Here is a 19927-nt window from a genome sequence, read left to right on the forward strand (position 1 = left end):
AGGGGCTGAGAGAAAGGCAACTTCAGGAAGATTGCACAGTCGTATTGAACGGTCAAGAATCTGACAGATGGAATGCAGTGTGAGGTAGAAGTGTAGAGTATTCTTAACAGGTAAGATGTTGGAAAGTGTAAATGTACAAAGAAACTCAGGTGTCCTTGTCGATAAGTCACTGAAGGCCAACATTCAGGTGCAGCAAACTATTAGGAAGCCTGTTGGAACGTTAGCCTTTATTGTGAGAGGGTTCGAGTACAGGAGGAGGGAGGTCTTGTTTTGATTGTCTAGGAGCTTGGTTCGATCACAGCCGGAGTAACTGTGTGCGCAGTTCTGGTCTCCTTAGCTCAGGAAGGATATTCTTGTCATAGAGGGAATGCAGCAAGGTTCACCAGGTTTGTCCCCAGGATGCTGGGACCGTCCTATGGAGAGAGCGCGGGCGAACGGAGCCTGACTCCCTGCAGTTTTAAGAATGAGAGGTAATCTCAGATACTTAAAACTGGACTGACAGGTTTGATGCATGTCAGATGGTTGGAGAGTCTTAGAGCCAGGGGCCACGATTTAAAAATAAGGGGGGGATACCCCTGAGGAGACTTCAGTTGAGTCAGAAGGTGGTGAATCTTTGGAATTCTGTCCCGCAGAGAGCTGTGGAAGCTCAGTCTTTGAGGGTGTTTAAGGTAGAGATTGGTAGATTTCTCACTCCTGGGGGGGATGGGTGGGTAAACGGCATTGAAGTATTCGATCAGCCACCGTTGGGTTGGATAGTGGGGCAGGCTCGATGGGCTGAATGGGGTCCTTGTGTTCCTCAGTTCCCAAAATTCAAAACACCTACATCTACACAAAAGCCCCAACACCTTCCACTCTCCATTACTTTCCCCTATATATTCTGCCACCCCACAAAGACACAAAACCTCCCTCCTTCTTTGTAACCTCTTCTAGCCGTCAGACTTCTCTGCATTTCTGTACCTTGGTCCACTCACTGCTCCCTCCCCATCTCTGTAACCACCTCTGGCCCCTATACCCCCACCCTATCTCTGTTACCTCCTCCAGGCCCTACACCCCCTCCCTATCTCTGTAACCTCCTCCAGCCCCTACACCCCCTCCCTATCCCTGGCACCCCCTCCACCCCATCCCTATCTCTGTCACTCCCTCCAGCCCCTACACCCCGTCACTATCTCTGTCGCGCCCTCCAGCCCCTATACCCCCTCCCTATCCCTTGTCACCCCCTCCAGCCCCTACTCCCCCTCCCTATCTCTGTCACCCCCTCCAGCCCCTACACCCCCTCCCTATCTCTGTAACCTCCTCCAGCCCCTACACCGCCCCATTCCTGTCAACTCCTCCAGCCCCTACACCCCCTCCCTATCCCTGGCACCCCCTCCACCCCATCCCTATCTCTGTCACTCCCTCCAGCCCCTACACCCCGTCACTATCTCTGTCGCGCCCTCCAGCCCCTATACCCCCTCCCTATCCCTTGTCACCCCCTCCAGCCCCTACTCCCCCTCCCTATCCCTGTCACCCCCTCCAGCCCCTACACCCCCTCCCTACCTCTGTCACGTCCTCCAGCCCTTACACGCCCTCCCCATCGACAGAGATCTACCTCCTATGACTCTCTGAGATCTTTGCGCTCCTCCAGTCCTGGTCTTGCCAGTATCCTCTGATTTCCATCGCCTTGCCATTGCTGGTCATGCCTCCACCTGCCTGGGGACCCTAATCTCTGGAATTTCCTCCCTAAACCTCTCCCTCACCCACCCCATCTCTTTTAAGAGACTTCTTCAATCCAATATCTTTGACTGAGTTTCTCATTGAGATTCTCATCTCTCCATCTCTAGTGGGGGACAAATCTTACTGCATTAAAGGCACTTTATATGTGTGAGTAGTTGTTGTTGATGACTGTGAAATAATATTTTACTTTGCAAACACTGGTCAATTTGTGAACAATTGCCAAAAACAGCAAGGTCTAGACGTGAAATTGTCTGCAAATTACTCACGTTATACATCAGAGGTCTGGATGAAGGAGCTGAGGGCATTGCTGGCTAAGTTTGTAGATGACACGAACACAGGTCAAGGGGCCCCTAAGTGTTGAGGAAACAGGGAGGCTTCAGAAGGACTTGAGCATGCTAGGCGAGTGGGCTAAGATGTGGCAGATAGAATGCAGTGTGGGAAAGTGTGAGATTATGCACTTTGGTAAGAAGAACAGAAGCATAGACTGTTTTCGAAACAGGAAAGGCTTCTGAAATCTGAAGCACAAAAGGGACTTGGGTGACATAGTTCAGGGTTCTCTTAAGGTTAAGAAAACTGTGCAATACTGAGGGGTGGCAGATGGAGTTTAATTTGGACAAATGTGAGGAATTGCACTTTGGCAAAGCAAACACGGGCAGGACTTATACAATTATAAAAGGGCTTTGGATAGTGTTGTCGAACAAAGAACATGAGGTCAGGTACATAATTCTTTGAAGTTTGCATCACGTAGGCAGGGTGATTAAGAAGATGTTTAGCACACTTGCTTTCATCGCTCAGACCTTTGAGTATCAGAACTGGAACGTTATGTTGAGGTGGTACAGGACGTTGGTGAGGCCTCTTCTGGAGTACTGTATCCAAACCGAGTCACCCTGTTATAAGAAGGCTATTATTAAGCTCTGCAGGGTTCAGAAGAGATTACCAGGAAGGTTTGAGACATATGGAAAGGCTGGGACATTTTTCACTGGAGTGTCAGGGTGACCTTCTGGAGGTTTATAAGATCTGTACAATTATAAAAGGGCTTTGGATAGTGTTGTCGAACAGAGAACATGAGGGGTTCAGGTACATAATTCTTTGTCACATAGGCAGGGTGATTAAGAAGATGAGGTACAGATAAGGTGAATGGTAGATACCTTTTCCCTAGGGTGGGCGATTTCAAGACTAGGGGGGCATGTTTTTAAGGCGGGAGGAGAAAGATTTTAAAAAGACATGAGGGGCAATTTTATTTTACACAGACTGGAATGAACTTCCAGAGGAAGCGGTGGATACAGATGCAGTTACGGTGTTTAAAAGACGTTTGGATAAGTACATGAATAGGAAAGGTTTGGAGGGTTATGGGCCAGGAACACGCAAGTCTGTTTCTAGAATTGAGAGGTCGTGTTGCGGCTGTACAGGACATTGGTTAGGCTACTGTTGGAATATTGCGTGCAATTCTGGTCTCCCTGCTAAAGGAAGGATGTTGTGAAACTTGAAAGGGTTCGGAAAAGATTTGCAAGGATGTTGCCAGGGTTGGAGGGTTTGAGCTATAGGGAGAGGTTGGACAGGCTGGGGCTGTTTTCCCTGGAGCATCGAAGGCTGAGGGGTAACCTTATAGAGGTTTACAAAATTATGAGGGGCATGGATAGGATAAATAGGCAAAGTCTTTTCCCTGGGGTTGGGGAGTCCATAACTAAAGAGCATAGGTTTAGGGTAAGAGGGAAAAGATATAAAAGAGACCTAAGGGGCAACTTTTTCACACAGAGGGTGGTACGTGTATGGAATGAGCTGCCAGAGGATGTGGTGGAGGCTGGTACAATTGCAACATTTAAGAGGCATCTGGATGGGTATTTGAATAGGAAGGTTTTGGAGGGATATGGGCCAAGTGCTGGCAGGTGGGACTAGATTGGGTTGGGATATCTGGTTGGCATGGACGGTTTGGACCAAAGGGTCTGTTTCCATGCCGGACATCTCTCTGATTCAATGACAGGAGCAGAGATACACTGCTGTAGCTGTATAAGCTTCTGGTCAAACCAGTTTGGAATATTGTGAGCAGTTTTGGGCTCCATATCTAAGGGAGCTTGTGCTGCCTTTAGTGGGGTCCAGAAGGTTTACGAGAATGATCCTGGGAATGAAGGGCTTGTCCTTTGAGGAATGGTTGAGAACTCTGGGTCTGGAGTTTTGAAGGATGAGGGATGAGCAAATTGAAATTTAAAAGATACTGAGAGGCTTTGGATAGAGTGAGTGTGGAGAAACTGTTTCCACTTGGAGGAAAGACTCAGACCTGAGGGCACAGCCTCAGAGTGAAGGGACAACTCTTCAGAATTGAGATGTGGAGGAATTTCTTCAGCCAGAGGGCAGTGAATCTGTGTGAAACTCATCGCCACAGAGGGCTGTGGAGAGCAAGCCATTGAGTGCAATTAAAACAGATAGGTTCTTGATTCATGACGGGATCAAGTATTACGGGGAGAAGGCAGGAGGTTGGGATTGAGAAACATGTCAACCATGATTGAATGTGGACCGGACTCAGTGGGCCAAACGGCCTAATTCTGCACCTATATCCTATTGTCATAGACTCATACAGCACGAAAACGGATCTTTCAGTCCAACCCGTCCATGCTGGCCTGATATCCCAACCCAATCTAGTCCCACCTGTCAGCACCCAGCCCCTATCCCTCCAAACCCTTCCTATTCATATACCCATCCAGATGCCTTTTAAATGTTGTCATTGTACCAGCCTCCACCACATCCTCTGACAGCTCATTCCATACACGTACCACCCTCTGTGTGAAAAAGCTGCCCCTTAGGTCTTTTATATCTTTCCCCTCTCACCCTAAACCTATGGCCTATATTTCTGGACTCCCCCATCCCAGGGAAGAGACACTGTCCATTTATCCTATCCATGCCCCTCATAATTTTAGATTAGAATAGATTCCCTACAGTATGGAAACAGGCCCTTCGGCCCATCCAGTCCACACCAACCCTCTAAAGACTAACCCACCCAGGCCCATTCCCCTAGCCTATATTTACCTCTGAACCTATCACGATGAACAATTTCACATGGCCAATTCACTGGCCTGCACATCTTTGGACTGTGGGAGGAAACCGAAGCACCTGAAGAAAACTCACGCAGACACGGGGAGAACATGTAAACTCCACACAGTCTCCCAAGGTGGGAATTGAACCTGGATCCCTGGGGCAGCAGTGCTAACCACTGAGCCACCTCACCCCTCAGCCTCTGATGCTCCAGGGAAAACAGCCCCAGCCTATTCAACCTTTCCCTATAGCTCAAATCCTCCAACCTTTGTGGTCTGCAAAACGAGATACGATGTCCTGACACCGGGCGAGGTACTACAGAAATGCAGGTTCTCTTTCTCTGTACTGTCAGCGCTGACCCTCTGACAGTATGGTGCCCTCTTGGCTCTGACCCCCCCCCCCCCCCGACAGCGCCCGCTCCGTCAGCTCTGACCTTCTGACAAGTGCCCGCTGCGTTAGCCCTGAGCCTCTGACAGTGCCGCAGAGCTCTGGTGTGGAGGTGAGTGAGGCTGAGGGACGTGACTCCTGTCAGGAGTAGTCAGTGGGCTGCAGCGAAACTGGACAGGTGAGTCAGCCAGTGGAAGACCTTCCTGAAAACCTCCTTCTGACATTGTGATCTGCAATGCTCCTGTGAATTCGGCTACTGTGGGTTTGACCGAGTCAAACAAAATGTGGTTTAAACATTTGCAAATGTTACATAATTCCAGAGCTTGTTGCTCATCAGCTGTCGTTCAAGTTGTTTCATAGCTCTGTGTGTGTCTGCCAAGCAGCTTGCCAATCCAGCTCTCCCCAAGATATATTTCATAAATCTTTCTGATCTCAAGCCAGCCGTCTCAACATTCAGACAGACCAAGAGAACTAGAGTTGACAGGCTCGGGCACGTTAGAGAGTGCAGCCCACTTCAGTTATAGCTAAATGGTAGCACACTCATTGCTCAAAGTTAGAAGACCAGCCGATCGAATCGCCTACTCCAGTGACTCAAGCTCAGTAGTCAGGCCAGCACTTACCATGCTGATTCTGAGGGAGCAGGCAATATTAGAGAATCAGCACTGAGGGAGTACTGCACCATTGGAGGGTCCTTGTTTAGGGAGGGCCGCATTTGTTGGAGGCTCAGTGCTGACGGAATGCCGCACTGACAGAGGATCAGTGCTGAGGGAGTGGGCACTGTCGGAGGGGCAGCGCTGAGAGAACGGGCACTGTTGGAGGGTCAGTGCATCAGTGCTGAGGGAGTGGGCACTGTCGGAGGGGCAGCGCTGAGGGAACAGGCACTGTTGGAGGGTCAGTGCTGAGGGAATGTCGCACTGACAGAGGATCGGTGCTGAGGGAGTAGGCACTGACAGAGGTCAACGCTGAGGGAGTGCCACATTGTCAGAGGGTCAGTGTTGAGAGAATGGGCAGTGTTGGAGGTTCAGTGTTGAGGGAGTGGGCATTGTCAGAGGGTCAGTGCTGAGGGCGTAGGCACTGACAGAGGGTCAGCGTTGAGAGAATGCCACACTGTCAGAGGGTCAGTGTTGAGGGAGCGGGCACTGTCGGAGGGTCAGAGCTGAGGGGGTGGGCACTGACAGAGGTTCAGTGCTGAGGGAGTGCCGCACTGTCAGAGGATCAGTGGTGAGGGAGTGGGCAGTGTTGGAGGTTCAGTGTTGAGGGAGTGGGCACTGTCACAGGGTGAGTGCTGAGGGAGTGCCGCACTGTCAGAGGGTCAGTGCTGAGGGAGTGGGCACTGTGGGAGGGTCAGTACTGAGGAAGCGGGCACTGTCAGAGGGTCATTGCTGAGGGAGTGGGCACTGTCGGAGGGTCAGTGCTGAGGGAGCAGGCACTGTCGGAGGGTCAGCACTGAGGAAGTGGGAACTGTCGGAGGGTCAGTACTGAGGGAGTGGGCACTGTCGGAGGGTCAGTGCTGAGGGAGCGGGCACTGTCGGAGGGTCAGTACTGAGAGAGTGGACACTGTCGGAGGGTCAGTGCTGAGGGAGTGGGCACTGTCGGAGGGTCAGTACTGAGGGAGCGGGCACTGTCGGAGGGTCAGTACTGAGGGAGTGGGCACTGTCGGAGGGTCAGTACTGAGGGAGCGGGCACTGTCAGAGGGTCAGTGCTGAGGGAGTGGGCACTGTCGGAAGGTCAGTACTGAGGGAGCGGGCACTGTCGGAGGGTCAGTGCTGAGGGAGTGGGCACTGTCGGAAGGTCAGTACTGAGGGAGCGGGCACTGTCGGAGGGTCAGTGCTGAGGGAGCGGGCACTGTCGGAGGGTCAGTACTGAGGGAGCGGGCACTGTCGAGCCCACATCTGCCCTCTCTTCTCATCCAGCTTTTCAAAGATAGCTCTGCCGTTGTCCTCAGTGTCTTGGACTCAACTTTTACTCCTGCACCCACTTCCCCAAAAACGGGATATCTAGATCACGGTCACATTGGCCTGTGTGGGATATTGCTGTGCAGTACAGCTTTCAACTTTGCAAACTGCGAGCGATGTGGAAAATCCCTGGGAAATAGGTGCCGGGCAAATGCACGAACGTGCACTGCTCGTGTTTCATTTCTGCACTGTAGATGTTGTTTTGCCGAGGGTGTCCCGGACACAGTGCTGTCCAGGTGGATAGGTGCTGCACAGTGACCAAGCTCGGTCCGATTGGCAGCGGGTAAGGGATGGGGGGGGTGGGGTGAGAGTGTGGGACCGAGCCAGCCCGCTCTCTGGGGGCGCGAGGGTTAATCCAGTGGGGTGATATTTGAGGCTGCGGGTGAGCTGGCGCCACAGAGGGTGCTGAGGCGTGACGGAATGTCGTCCCAACCAGTTTCTCTCAATCAGCTCCATCTCGACCAGGAGCCTTTCCACCTTTCACGGAATGCGAATCCGGAACTGCTGGTGGCCATTCAGCCCCTCTGGCCTGCTCTGCCCATTTGGAAGATCACGGCCAACCCGATGCTGGCCTGGATGTCACATTCCTGCTCCCCTTCCAACACTTCTGAGGCTCCCCCCTCCTCTGTGTCCTTGGCTCATTCAGAATCTCTCTCTCTCTCTCTGCCTTGGAAATAGTCAGCCTCCTCCATTTGCTCACTCTCCCTCAAAATCCGGCAGGGAGTTGGGACAAGGCAGTGCCATGAAATACCTTTAACATCGAGCTGGGTGTGACATTAGTTGGACCTCCTCTGGAGGACAGTGCTCAGTTCTGGCCGTGCCAACTTAAAACAGGTGAGTCCCTTCCACAGGAACGATGCCCCCCTGTTGACCAACAGTTTGGGGATTGTGAGTTGGGAGCTTGTGTGACTGCATGGTGGAGGGAGGACAGCTGGTGTGGGCAGGCCTGAGCGCCATTTTGGTTCCATCGCCCTCAAGATTGGCCAACTACATGCCCCAACCCCTTGCCATTGAAAAGGCCTCCATTCAGATGAGCCACTGGGCACCAAGTTTGGTAACCAAGGGCATTTTCCAGAACAGTGGGCTGAGAGACGCCGAATGCAAATTTTAACGAGGGACGTGGGTAGGTTATTTTCCCCACGTCGAGTTCTCTGCAGAGTGATGGTCAATCTTAGATTCATCGGCTGATCAGCTGGACCTAGGTCTTCCCTTGAATTGGAATCCTTTCTCCCCTTGACTGGGTGCAGACCTTGTGTGAGAGCCCATAGGATTGAGGTTGAAGAGCGACATTTTAACTGACCAACTGTCTGAAATCAGCCCCTCCCACAGCTCATCTCCCCCCTCCATCATGGTTTTCTGGGATGCCAATGTTGGCTGCGACAGCCGCAGTGTGTGTCCGATCAGTGCCCTTGGGGTTGGTGTGGAAGGGGTGGGGGAAGTGGACCACAGAACTGGTCACCCCATAACTGCTGTTAATTAGACGCTTCGGTCCCATTCATCTATGCCAACCAGATATCCTAAACTAAACTAGTCCCGTTTGCCAGCACTTGACCCAAATCCCTCTAAACCCTACCTAATCACTTCCCCATCCAGATACCTTTTAAATGCCGTAATTGTACCAGCCTCCACCACTTCCTCTGGCAGCTCATTGCACACATGCACCACCCTCTGCGTGAAAAAATTGTCCCTCAGATCCATTTCCCCTCTCACTTTACCCTCTAGTTCTGGACTCCCCTACCCCAGGGAAAAGACCTGGTCTATTTACCCTATTCACGGCCTTCATGATTTTATAAACCTCTATAAGGTCACCCCTCAGCCTCTGACGCTGCAGGGAAAGTGGTCCTGACATCTCCCTATAACTCAACCCCCCCCCCCAACCCCTGGAACATTAGGTTTCATAACATCTCTCCTATTCTAGGTTGTCCTGAGACACAGATATGAACACAGACAGCATTGGAGAGAGAAATGCCAATCTGGAAAATGTAACACTTGACAGTACGTTATACAGCTGCCAAGCTGATGCAATCAGGCAGACAGAGATGAGTCGGTGCTAAATACCAAGATAAAAACATTTGCACGCTAGCCTTGTCTGATGGAGACACTTTTTCCTCATTGGCTGCTCACAAGGACTGCTGCACTGTCAGAGGGTCAGCACTGAGGGAGTGCTGCCCTATCACAGGGTCAGCGCTGAGGGAGTGCTGCACTATCAGAGGGTCAGCGCTGAGGGAGTGCTGCACTATCAGAGGGTCAGCGCTGAGGGAGTGCTGCACTATCAGAGGGTCAGCGCTGAGGGAGTGCTACACTGTGGGAGGGTCAGCGCTGAGGGAGTGCTACACTGTGGGAGGGTCAGCGCTGAGGGAGTGCTGCACTATTGGAGGGTCAGCGCTGAGGGAGTGCTGCACTGTGGGAGGGTTAGCGTTGAGGGAGTGCTGCACTGTCGGAGGGTCAGTGCTAAGGGAGTGCTGCACTGTGGGAGGGACAGCGCTAAGGGACTGCTGCACTATCGGATGGTCAGCACTGAGGGAGTGCTGCACTGTCAGAGGGTCAGCGCTGAGGGAGTGCTGCACTATCGGAGGGTCAGCGCTGAGGGAGTGCTACACTGTGGGAGGGTCAGTGCTAAGGGAGTGCTGCACTGTCGGAGGGTCAGCGCTGAGGGAGTGCTGCACTGTCGGAGGGTCAGCGCTGAGGGAGTGCAGCACTGTCGGAGGGTCAGCGCTGAGGGAGTGCTGCACTATCGGAGGGTCAGCGCTGAGGGAGTGCTGCACTATTGGTGGGTCAGTGCTAAGGGAGTGCTGCACTATCGGAGGGACAGCGCTGAAGGAGTGCTGCACTATTGGAGGGACAGCACTAAGGGAGTGCTGCACTATTGGAGGGTCAGCACTGAGGGACTGCTGCACTGTCAGAGGGTCAGTGCTAAGGGAGTGCTGCACTGTCAGAGGGTCAGCGCTGAGGGAGTGCTGCCCTATCAGAGGGTCAGCACTGAGGGAGTGCTGCACTGTCAGAGGGTCAGCGCTGAGGGAGTGCTGCACTATCGGAGGGTCAGCGCTGAGGGAGTGCTACACTGTGGGAGGGTCAGTGCTAAGGGAGTGCTGCACTGTCGGAGGGTCAGCGCTGAGGGAGTGCTGCACTGTCGGAGGGTCAGCGCTGAGGGAGTGCAGCACTGTCGGAGGGTCAGCGCTGAGGGAGTGCTGCACTATCGGAGGGTCAGCACTGAGGGAGTGCTACACTGTGGGATGGTCAGTGCTAAGGGAGTGCTGCACTGTCGGAGGGTCAGCGCTGAGGGACTGCTGCACTGTCGGAGGGTCAGTACTAAGGGAGTGCTGCACTGAGGGAGGTTCAGCGTTGAGGGAGTGCTGCACTGTCGGAGAGTCAGCACTGAGGGAGTGCTGCACTGTCGAAGGGTCAGCGCTGAGGGAATGCTACACTGTGGGAGGGTCAGCACTGAGGGAGTGCTGCACTGTCGAAGGGTCAGCGCTGAAGGAGTGCTACACTATCGGAGGGTCAGCGCTGAGGGAGTGCTGCATTGTCGGAGGGTCAGCGCTGACGGAGTGCTACACTGTGGGACGGTCAGCACTGAGGGAGTGCTGCATTATCGGAGGGTCAGCGCTGAGGGAGAGCTGCACTATCAAAGGGTTAGCGCCGAGGGAGTGCTGCACTGTGGGAGGGACAGCGCATAGGGAGTGCTGCACTATCAGAGGGTCAGCGCTGAGGGAGTGCTACACTGTGGCAAGGTCAGCGTCGAGGGAGTGCTGAACTATCGAAGGGTCAGCGTTGAGGGAGTACTGCACTATCAGAGGGACAGCGCTGAGGGAGTGCCGCACTGGTGGAGGGTCACCCCTGAGGGAGTGCTGCACTATCGGAGGGACAGCGCTGAGGGAGTGCTGCACTATCGGAGGGACAGCGCTGAGGGAGTGCTGCACTGTCGGAGGGTCAGTGCTAAGAGAGTGCTGCACTGTGGAAGGGTCAGCGCTGAGGGAGAGCTGTACTGTGGGAGGGTCAGCACTGAGGGAGTGCTGCACTGTCGGAGGGTCAGCGCTGAGGGAGTGCAGCACTGTTGGAGGGTCAGCACTGAGGGAGTGCTACACTGTGGGAGGGTCAGCACTGAGGGTGTGCTACACTGTGGGAGGGTCAGTGCTGAGGGAGTGCTGCACTATCGGAGGGTCAGCGCTGAGGTAGTGGTGCACTGTGGGAGGGTCAGCACTGAGGAAGTGCTGCACTGTGGGAGGGTCAATGCTGAGGTAGTGCAGCACTGTGGGAGGGTCAGCGCTGAGGGAGTGCTGCACTGTCGGAGGGTCAGTGCTGAGGGAGTGCTGCACTGTTGGAGGGTCAGCACTGAGGGAGTGCTGCACTGTTGGAGGGTCAGCACTGAGGGAATGCTACACTGTGGGAGGGTCAGCGTTGAGGTAGTGCAGCACTGTCGGAGGGTCAGCGCTGAGGGAGTGCTACACTGTGGGAGGGTCAGTGCTGAGGGAGTGCAGCATTGTCGGAAGGTCAGCGCTGACACTGTCGGAGGATCGGCGCTGAGGGAGTGCTACACTGTCTGAAGGTCAGCACTGAGGGAGTGCTGCACTGTGGGAGGGTCAGCACTGAGGGAGTGCTGGATTAGTGGTGCTGGAAGAGCACAGCAGTTCAGGCAGCATCCAACGAGCAGCGAAATCGACGTTTCGGGCAAAAGCCCTTATCAGGAATAAAGGCAGTGAGCCTGAAGCATGGAGAGATAAGCTAGAGGAGGGTGGGGGTGGGGAGAGAGTAGCATAGAGTACAATAGGTGAGTGGGAGAGGGGATGAAGGTGATAGGTCAAGGAGGAGAGGGTGGAGTGGATAGGTGGAAAAGGAGATAGGCAGGTCGGACAAGTCCAGTCAAGTCAAGGAGACAGTAACTGAGCTGGAAGTTTGGAACTAGGGTGAGGTGGGGGAAGGGGAAATGAGGAAGCTGTTGAAGTCCACATTGATGCCCTGGGGTTGAAGTGTTCCGAGGCGGAAGATGAGGCGTTCTTCCTCCAGGCGTCTGGTGGTGAGGGAGCGGCGGTGAAGGAGGCCCAGGACCACCATGTCCTCGGCAGAGTGGGAGGGGGAGTTGAAATGTTGGGCCACGGGGCGGTTTGGTTGATTGGTGCGGCTGTCTCGGAGATGTTCCCTAAAGCGCTCTGCTAGGAGGCGCCCAGTCTCCCCAATGTAGAGGAGATCACATCGGGAGCAACGGATACAATCAATGATATTGGTGGATGTGCAGGTAAAACTTTGATGGATGTGGAAGGCTCCTTTAGGGCCTTGGATAGAGGTGAGGGAGGAGGTGTGGGCACAGGTTTTACAGTTCCTGCGGTGGCAGGGGAAAGTGCCAGAATGGGAGGGTGGGTCGTAGGGGGGTGTGGACCTGACCCCCTATCCACTCCACCCTCTCCTCCTTGACCTATCACCTTCATCTCCTCCCCCACTCACCCATTGTACTCTATGCTACTCTCTCCCCACCCCCACCCTCCTCTAGCTTATCTCTCCACGCTTCAGGCTCACTGCCTTTATTCCTGATGAAGGGCTTTTGCCCGAAACGTCAATTTCGCTGCTTGTTGGATGCTGCCTGAACTGCTGTGCTCTTCCAGCACCACTAATCCAGTATTTGGTTTTCAGCATCTGCAGTCATTGTTTTTACCTTATTGAGGGAGTGCTGCACTGTCAGAGGGTCAGTGCTGAGGTAGTGCAGCATTGTCGGAGGGTCAGCACTGAGGGAGTGCTGCACTGTCAGAGGGTCAGCACTGAGGGAGTGCTGCACTGTCTGAGGGTCAGTGCTGAGGGAGTGCAGCACTGTCAGAGGGTCAGCGCTGAGGGAGTGCTGCACTGTCGGAGGATCAGTGCTGAGGGAGTGCTGCACTGTCGGAGGGTCAGCGCTGAGGGAGTGCTGCACTGTCGGAGTGTCAGTGCTGAGGGAGTGCTGCACTGTCGGAGGATCAGTGCTGAGGGAGTGCTGCATTGTCTGAGGGTCAGCGCTGAGGCAGTGTTGCATTGTCTGAGGGTCAGCGCTGAGGTAGTGTTGCACTGTGGGAGGGTCAGCGCTGAGGGAGTGCTGCACTGTCAGAGGATCGGCGCTGAGGGAGTGCTGCACTGTCGGAGGGTCACTGAATGGGAACCGCCCTAGAATCAGTGCCGAAGGAATGGGTGCTGTTGGACAGTCAGTGCTGAGGGAGCTTGGTATTGTCAGAGGGTCAGCATTTGAGGAGCCCAGCCTGTGTCTTGTCCTGTTCCTTTGTGTACTGATTTGAGGCTGATCATCTCAACAAGTTCTGAACCCAGTCCCCCGGTTATGTGCTGGTGGCTGTGTTCTCTCTGATTAGAATCCATCGGGACTGAAGGACTCTGAAGCCAATATTGATCGCAGGAATTGGCAACTCCTCTGAGTGACAGGGACTGCATTTCAAAGACCTCATTAACTGCTAAACTGGGTGGCCTCGTGGTGAAAGGAGCTGAGCATTTGAATCAAGAACAAATGGTGCCCACCTTTGCCCATTCCCATTTGTCCTCTCCCACAGATACCAGCTTCTTTGACTCCAGGCTTGACTCAGGAGCGATCGTTGTTTTCTGAGGAAGGCTGCAGGCAGGGCATTGTAGCTGAGAAGACCTGAGCAATGCCTTGATTCATTGAGTTGCAGAAACCTGGCATTTATATAGCGCCCACCCCGCAATCCCTCCAAGACATCCCGCTGAGCTGGATTGTTGGCTGGCTCGCCTCCGAAAGGAGTGCTGTCAGTTTCACAAGGGATGGAGCAGCAAGAAAGGTGGTCCCTGCTGACCTGCCCACATCACCCGCTCCACATGCCAACCCCAAGGATCCAGCCCAGCCTGACCTCCCTGTCCCACCGGTTCCCTCTCGGCACTCCCTTCCACCATAGACGTGTGAGATAAGGGGCCTGAAGAAACGGTGCGGTTCTCTCTCCCCATGTCCCTACACAACCCAGACGCTGAACTGACAGCTCAAGCCTTGATCTTACTGTCCAGTCGAGCACAGTGAAGGGGCGCAAATCCTACTCTGAAGTCACAAGCTGGTTTTTAAAATCCATTCAGAGGACATGCGCCTCGTTGGCTTAGCTGCCATTGATTGCCTGCCCCTTGCTGCCCTTTCAGAAGGTGGTGGTGAACCACTTGAGTCTCGTGTGGTGTCGGCTCAGTGACGTTAGGGAGGGAATTCCAGGATTTTGACCCAGCCACACTGGAGGAATATTCCCCAAGTCAGAATGGTGTTTGCGTGGGGCTCGGAGACGACCTTGCGGGAAGTGACGTTCCTGTGTGCCCATTATCCGGAAGTGGTCGTGGGCTTGGAAGATGCTTTCCGTGGAGCCTTGGTCAGTCGCTGCAGTACGTCTTGTCGATGGTACACGCTGCTGCTTCCGAGCTTCGGCGGTGGTGAGAGGGTGTGGATGTTTGTGGTGCCAGTCAAGTGGGCTGCTTTGTTCTGGATGGTGTCAAGCTTCTGGCGTGACCGAGGTTTTGGAGAAGGTGGCCGAGCTTCTCGGGTGAGGTCGGAGCTACAGCCGTCCAGGGTAAGTGAGGAGTATCCCATCACACTCCTGAGGTGTAGATGGTGGGACAGGCGCTGGGGAGTCAGGACTGCAGATGCCGGAGATTAGAGCCAAGAGTGTGGTGCTGGAAAAGCACAGCTGGTCAGGCAGCATCCGAGGAGCAGGAAAAATCGACCTTTCGGGCACAAGCCCTTCATCCGGAATTTGGGGAGTCAGGAGGTGAGTTACTCACTGCAGGATTCCCAGCCTCTGACCAGCTCTTGCAGCTAGCTAGGTTCAAGTCACTTTCTGATCAGTGGTATGTAGCTATTAAAGCAGGACGAGGCAGAGGGGGGCTTGAAGTGGGAGAGGGCACAGAGGGAGGGAAATTGAAGAGAGGGTGCAGAGAAGATTTACCAGGATGTTGCCTGGAATGGAGAGTAGGTCGTACGAGGATAGGTTGAGAGTTCTCGGCCTTTTCTCGTTGGAACGGCGAAGGATGAGGGGTGACTTGATCGAGGTTTATAAGATGATCAGAGGAATAGATAGAGTAGACAGTCAGAAACTTTTTCCCCGGGTACAACAGAGTGTTACAAGGGGACATAAATTTAAGGTGAAGGGTGGAAGGTATAGGGGAGATGTCAGGGGTGGGTTCTTTACCCAGAGAGTGGTGGGGGCATGGAATGCGCTGCCCGAGGGAGTGGTAGAGTCAGATTCATTGGCGACCTTTAAGCGGCATTTGGATAGGTACATGGATGGGTGCTTAATCTAGGATAGAAGTTCGGCACAACATCGTGGGCCGAAGGGCCTGTTCTGTGCTGTATTGTTCTATGTTCTATGTTCTATGAAGGGGGGGGGGGATGATTTTGGAGGCAGAATTGAAAACCAGACTGAGGTACAGAATCACCATGAGTTAACAGTCCGCACTGTCTAGATGCTGCCTCAGAATTGTAATGCACGGTTTTGCGAATACTGGAAGGAATCTTCCCCAGCGGTAAGCTATTAAATTGGGAGTGTTCAGTAAACAAAGCCGGAAATGTGACCCCACCCAAAGCATCGGTGTTCCGTGATCTCCGCAATGTGAGACCATCTACAGTTTCAATCGACCACTTCTGACAACAAAGAGGTTCCTTCAAACACAGCCGCAGTACGGGCTTCCGAAAGAATGCAGATCTGGTTCATCACCCTCTGCTGTGTCCTCATTTCTGTCACTCTCCTGTCCCATTTACATCCGTCGCACCAAATTCTTCCTCGCTCCGTCAACAGCTCTTTCTTTACAAAAGATCAGATGACTTGAACTTCGACAGGTCCTGCATCGTTGAACAGAAGGCTCAATTTCAGCGGCACCGTCCTATTTAACTGACATCCCAGTGCACGAATCCAAAGAGTGAAAGCCGCAAAGGGTTTGCGCACAGTGAGTTCCGACAGCAGCAGATGCTGACCCAGTACATGGGTGTTTCCTATAACTTTCAGAGAGGGGGGCTAGAGGATCGCCATGGAAAAATGATAACCTTCCCAACTCCTGCACTGTTCAAGGAAGGCTCAAACAGAATACCAGTTCCAGCCCTTGCCAGAAATGTAACACATCTCCGATAGTGCCCGCTCCCTCAGTACTGACCCTCCAACAGTGATCACTCCCTCAGCACTGACCCTCCAACAGTGCCCGCTCCCTCAGCATTGACCCTCCGACAGTGATCACTCCCTCAGCACTGACCCTCCAACAGTGCCCGCTCCCTCAGCACTGACCCTCCGACAGTGATCACTCCCTCAGCACTGACCCTCCAACAGTGATCACTCCCTCAGCACTGACCCTCCGACAGTGATCACTCCCTCAGCACTGACCCTCCGATAGTGATCACTCCCTCAAAACCGACTCACCAACAGTGCCCATTCCCTCATCACTGACCCTTTGACAGTTCCCGCTCCCTCATCACTGATCTAACGTGCACACTCCCTCATCACTGACCCTCCAACAGGGCCCTCTCCCTCAGCACTGACCCTCCGACAGTGCCCTCTCCCTCAGCACTGACCCTCCAACAGGGCCCTCTCCCTCAGCACTGACCCTCCGACAGCACCCGCTGCCTCAGCACTGACCCTCTGACAGTGCAGCAGTCCCTCAGCACTGCTCTGACAGTGCAGCAGTCCCTCAGCACTGACCCTCTGACAGTGCCCACTCCCTCAGCACTGACCCTCCGACAGTGCCCACTTCCTCAGCACTGACCCTCCGACAGTGCCCGCTCCCACAGCACCCGCTCCCTCAGCACTGACCCTCTGACAGTGCCCGCTCCCTCAGCACTGCCACTCTGACAGTGTTAACACATGGAGGATTAAACTGTTGGGCTTTTCAAGTAATCCCAACCTTATCCCGGGATTGGGGGCAGGGAAATTATGATGCGTTGAGGCATGACTTAGGATGTGTGGATCGGAAAAGTAGATTCCAAGGCAAGAGCGTAATTGATATGTGGAACTTGTTCAAGGAGCAACTATTGAGTGTCCTTGATAAGTATGTACCTGTCAGGCAGGGAGGAAAGGGTCGTGTGAGGGAGCCGTGGTTTAATAAGGAGTTGGAATCCCTTGTTAAATGGAAGAGGGCGGCCTTTGTAAAGATGAGGCGTGAAGGTTCAATAGGGGCGATTGAGAGTTATAAGGTAGCCCGGAAGGACCTGAAGAGAGAGCTAAGAGCAGCAAGGAGGGGACATGAAAGGTCCTTAGTTGGTAGGATTAGGGAAAACCCTAAGGCTTTCTATAGGTATGTTAGGAATAAAAGAATGACTAGGGAAGGAATAGGTCCAATCAAGGATAGTAATGGGAAGTTGCGTGTGGAGGCTGAAGAGATTGGGGAGGCGCTGAATGAATACTTTTCGTCAGTATTCACTCAGGAACAGGACATAGTTGTCGATATGAATACTGAGGCACGAATAAGTAGAATGGATGGCTTTGAGATATGTAGAGAAGAGGTGTTGGAAATTCTGGCAAGGGTGAAAATAGATAAGTCCCCTGGGCCTGATTGCATTTATCCTAGGATTCTCTGGGAAGCAAGGGAGGAGATTGCAGAGCCATTGGCCTTGATTTTTGTGTCCTCTTTGTCTACAGGAGTAGTGCCAGAGGACTGGAGGCTAGCAAACGTGGTTCCCTTGTTCAAGAAGGGGAGTAGGGATAATCCTAGTAACTATAGGCCAGTGAGTCTCACTTCTGTTGTGGGCAAAGTCTTAGAGAGAATTGTAAGGGATAGGATTTATGCACATCTGGATAAGAATGATGTGATCAAGGATAGTCAGCATGGTTTTGTGAAGGGCAGGTCGTGCCTCACAAACCTTATTGAATTCTTTGAGAAGGTGACGAAGGAGGTAGATGAGGGGAAAGCGGTAGATGTGGTATATATGGATTTTAGTAAGGCGTTTGATAAGGTCCCCCATGGTAGGCTACTGCAGAAAATACAGAGATATGGCATTGAGGGTGAGTTGGAGGTTTGGATTAGGAATTGGCTCTCTGGAAGAAGACAGAGGGTAGTAGTTGATGGCAAAGGTTCATCTTGGAGTGCCGTCACTAGTGGTGTTCCGCAAGGATCTGTTTTGGGACCATTGCTGTTTGTCATTTTTATAAATGACCTGGAGGAAGGGTTAGAAGGTTGGGTGAGCAAGTTTGCGGATGATACGAAAGTCGGAGGAGTTGTAGACAGTGAGGAAGGATATGGCAGGTTACAGCGGGATATAGGGAAGCTGCAGAGCTGGGCAGAAAGGTGGCAAATGGAGTTCAATGGAGCTAAGTGTGAAGTGATTCACTTTGGTAAGAGTAACAAAAAGATGGATTACTGGGCTAATGGTAGACTACTTGGTAGTGTGGAAGAGCAGAGGGATCTTGGTGAACATGTACACAGATCTCTGAAAGTTGCTACCCAGGTAAATAGTGCAGTGAAGAAGGCATATGGCGTACTGGCTTTTATTGGTAGAGGAATTGAGTTCCGGAGTCCTGAGGTCATGCTGCAGTTGTATAAGACTCTGGTGCGGCCGCATCTGGAATATTGTGTGCAGTTTTGGTCGCCATACTATAGGAAGGATGTGGAGGCACTGGAACGGGTGCAGAGGAAGTTTACCAGGATGTTGCCTGGTATGGTAGGAAGATCCTATGAGGAAAGGCTGAGGCACTTGGGGTTGTTTTCTTTGGAGAAAAGAAGGTTTAGGGGTGATTTGATAGAGGTGTACAAGATGATTAGGGGGTTAGATAGGGTTGACAGTGAGAACCTTTTTCCACATATGGAGTCAGCTATTACAAGGGGGCATAGCTTTAAATTAAGGGGGGGTAGATATAGGACTGATGTTAGGGGTAGGTTCTTCACTCAGCGAGTCGTAAGATCATGGAATGCCCTGCCAGTAGCAGTAGTGGACTCTCCCTCTTTATGGGTATTTAAGCGGGCATTGGATAGGTATATGGAGGATAGTGGGTTAGTGTAGGTTAGGTGGGCTTTGATCGGCGCAACATCGAGGGCCGAAGGGCCTGTACTGCACTGTATTGTTCTATGTTCTATGTTCTATTGCAAACAAACACATTTCAGACATTTTGTTCACAATATAACAATGATGTGGCCATCTCTGGCTGAGGCAGCCGTGTATTGCCTGCCCCTAATTGTCCCTTGAGAAGGTCTTAGTGAGTTACCTTCTTAAACCACTGGATTCTTCTGTGGTATTGGGGCAGGGCCAGTGCGGAGGGAATTCCAGGACTTTGAAGGAACACACTGCAGGAAATGCAATACATTTCCAAGACAGGCCGGTGAGCGGTTGAGAGGGGAAGTTTCAAGGGGGTGGTGTTCCCATGTATCTGCTGCCCTTGTCCTTCTCGATGGAAATGGTAACAAGTTTAGAAGGTACTCGAAGGAGTCTTGGCGGGTTGCTGCAGTGCGACTTGTAGATGGTACACGCTGCTGCGGCTGGGCAACAGTTGGAGGGTAGTTTGTGGGTGCGGTGCCAGTCAAGTGAAGGCGGGTTTGTCCCTGGGTGGTATTGAGCTCCCCGAGTTTAGTTGGAGCTGCCCCCAACCAGGGCAAGTGGGGAGTGTTCTCTCACACTCCTGACTTGGGGCTTGTTGGTGCTGGACAGGCGTTGGGGGGAGTCAGGAGGTGAGGTAGTCCCTGCAGGATTCCCAGCCTCTGACCTGCTCCTGTCGACACTGGGCTGGGTCCAGGTCAGTTTCTGCTCAATGGTGAACCCCAGGATGTTGGTAGTTGGGAGGGAATCAGTGATGGGAACACCATTGAACGTCAAGGAGGTGATCGATTCTTTCTCAATAGTAGTCCCCAGGGTGTTGATAGTGGAGGGGATTCAGTGATTGGAACACCATTGGACATCAAGGGGGTGATGGTTA

The 19927-nt window shown here is 52.9% G+C and overlaps 2 protein-coding genes across 3 annotated transcripts in view; both read right to left on the bottom strand.

The window, feature by feature from the left end:
- Positions 1–19927, bottom strand: part of mettl25b (methyltransferase like 25B) — a 378445-nt gene that overhangs the window by 154008 nt on the left and 204510 nt on the right. The gene's annotated exons all lie outside the window — the stretch shown is intronic.
- The window catches only part of hapln2 (hyaluronan and proteoglycan link protein 2), a 50599-nt gene that overhangs the window by 26022 nt on the left and 4650 nt on the right, over positions 1–19927 (bottom strand). The window lies entirely within an intron of this gene.

This window comes from Chiloscyllium punctatum, chromosome 28 (genome assembly GCF_047496795.1).
Source record: "Chiloscyllium punctatum isolate Juve2018m chromosome 28, sChiPun1.3, whole genome shotgun sequence".
NCBI classification, from domain to species: Eukaryota; Metazoa; Chordata; class Chondrichthyes; order Orectolobiformes; family Hemiscylliidae; genus Chiloscyllium; species Chiloscyllium punctatum.